The sequence below is a fragment of the Peromyscus maniculatus genome, chromosome 2 (assembly GCF_049852395.1).
Source record: "Peromyscus maniculatus bairdii isolate BWxNUB_F1_BW_parent chromosome 2, HU_Pman_BW_mat_3.1, whole genome shotgun sequence".
Taxonomy (NCBI): Eukaryota; Metazoa; Chordata; class Mammalia; order Rodentia; family Cricetidae; genus Peromyscus; species Peromyscus maniculatus.
This window is the reverse complement of record NC_134853.1, coordinates 162517373-162519943: the sequence shown is the minus strand read 5'-3', so window position 1 is coordinate 162519943 and position 2571 is coordinate 162517373. Positions and strand designations below refer to the sequence as shown.

Sequence of the window (2571 nt, the reverse complement as noted above, 5' to 3'; positions counted from 1 at the left end):
CATGGCTTATAAATTATCTGTCATACACTGATGGGCATGTGAGTCCACAGGCCATACAAAACTCATTTTCATGTAGGGTAGGAGCAGGAGTGGTGAACACCAGACTCTAAGGTGTTCTATCAACATTTAAACACTATCGACATAGTGTTTAAAAAAATAATTAGAAAGGTAGCTATCAAAGATCACTCCTTGGGGGCTGGAGAGATGGCTCAAAGGTTAAGAGCACTGATTGCTCTTCCAAAGGTCCTGAGTTCAATTCCCAGCAACCACATGATGGCTCACAACCATCTGTAATGAGATCTGGTGCCCTCTTCTGGCCTGCAGCCATACATGCAGGCAGAACACTGTATACATAATAAATAAATAAATCTTTTTTTTAAAAAAAAAGAAAAGATCACCCCTTACTGTGTAAATATATAAAAAAGTTCAGAAATCAAAGTTCTAAATGATTCATTTCTATTTAAAAAAATTTTCCAACATTTACAAAGATGAGGATTCACTCTCACCAATGTCCTTATCTGGATCCTATTGGGCAGCTTCTTTTTCTTGTTGCCGTTTCTTCCATAGCTTGGCCATTGCCAGAAACTTGAGGTTAGGCTGGTTGGCAGCATCCTCTGGAAAGATGTAATCATGGTATTCTTCCCAGCCGGCATCAGACCCATCTTGGGCCTGGACCTTTCTCCTCTTCTTGACCTTTTCTGGCATGAGTTTGTCTACTCCTTCCTTGTCTGATACTGTTCCAAATTCATCTTCAAATCCTTGCCAGGATTCCAGCAACATAAGTCTCTCTTCTTTCTCTTCTCGGTTTCTCATGGTTCCGTTCGCCTCTTGATAGATCTGTCTGCATTTATTCACACTTGCTTCTTTCTCTGAGGATAACTCAAAGCGAGCCAAACTGATCCATTCCTTGACATCCTGTGTTCGCTGAAGCAGTTGTCAGTAAAGGTTTCGTGCTCTTTCAGTTTCTTCCTGCTCAATCTCATAATGGATATAGGATATCCAAAGGACCTCTGGCATGTATAAGCTTGGCTGGCTGATGGCTAATTCGTAGATGGCCCGGGCTCCTTCGATATCACCAAGGATTGTCTCTAATTCTGCAAACTTAATCCATGAGGTACAACTTTCAGGTCCAAATTCCAAGAACTTCTCATAAAGCTTGCGGCATCTGTCAAATTCTCCAAGCTGTAGTTCCAGTTCTATATAGCCTTTGAATAACTTGTTCTTTGGACATTTGCCTATGGAAGTCCCCAAAGCTCTTCTGGCCAGTGGCAGATTTTTGTGTCTTTTTTCAAACTGTGCGTAATATAACCACATTTTGGCAAAGGTGAACTTTTTGTGAAGAATTAGTGCCAAAGAGGCTTGATAGACCTGTCTTGTCCTCGCAGGATCCTTGGCTTCCAGGTCTTCGTAGAATGCATAGTTGATCCAGGGATAGATGTAGCGCTTCCAATGCCTCTTCTCCTGGATGGGCGGCACGTTGGCAATGGCCCTCTCAAAGACTTCCCGCACTGTGTCGGCCTCTGCCTCACTTTCCTCCAAGCGCAAGTAATCAAACCAGGCATCGTAATTGTATGGATTAGCCTTCACTTCTTCTTCATATTGGCATCTCCGTTTGCTCACGATGATATCTTCAACAGCCCTGCGGTCCCCAAACATCTTCTCAAAGACGGTATAGTTTTTCCAGAGTTCTTGCGCCCCTGGTTTTGAAATTCTAGCCAGGGCATATTTGTAGATAACTCGTACCCTTTCCAATTCTTTCTGGTTTTCCTCGAATTTGGCAAAGGCCGCATACAGGTGTGGTCCACATGCTCCTCTCCAAAAGAACTCCACTGCTCTCTCGTAGACTTGGGGCGCATGGGCAAAAGAAGCATGCTTCTCTTCGAATCGGGCATACTTGACCCAGTTCTTCACAGCAGGGTGCACGAGCACAAAGCGTTCTTAAAGGGTACGGGCCTGCTCCACCTCTTTGTGTCTCAGCTCGAAGCTGATGTAGGAGTGCCAGGCCTGCTCCTCAGTCCGCCATTCCATCCAGCGCTCAAACACTTGATGGGCACCGGCGACATTGCCCAACATCTCCTCCATGGATGTGTACCTGTGCCAGAACTCACTGACTCCGGGCAGAGTTGTTAGGGCTCGCTCCCAGATATTTCGGGCATGGTTCACCTGGCGGTTCTTCATTTCCATTTCTCCATACCTCAGCCAGAGTGGAATACTCCCATAGTCTACATCCAAGGCACGCTCGTATATGGACCGAGCCCTTGGGATTTCCTTGAGACTTTCTTCCCACTGGGCATATTTGATCCAGTTACTAATCACAGTCCTGTTTTTTCTTATGTTCTCTTCAAAAGTCTTCCTCTTCCCAAGTTTGTAATCATTGAGCTCCTCTTCATCTGTGATCTTCTGCTGAGGCGGGGGTGGAAGGAGCTCGAGTTCTCTCTCTTTAGCCTCTCTTAAGAGCTGCTCTGCAGTTAGCTGTACCTCAGCTGGCGCTTTGTTTTTCACCTTGGCCACTTTGGGAATCCTCTGTTTTCCCGCTGCTGTAGAGGACGCCATGTCTGGGGCCGCTGAACC

The 2571-nt window shown here is 45.6% G+C and overlaps 1 pseudogene; it reads right to left on the bottom strand.

Annotated features, from left to right (window-relative positions):
• Nucleotides 1-480: 480 nt before the first annotated feature.
• LOC143271751 (crooked neck-like protein 1 pseudogene) lies at nucleotides 481-2553 on the bottom strand (annotated as a pseudogene).
• Between the last annotated feature and the right edge of the window lie 18 nt (nucleotides 2554-2571).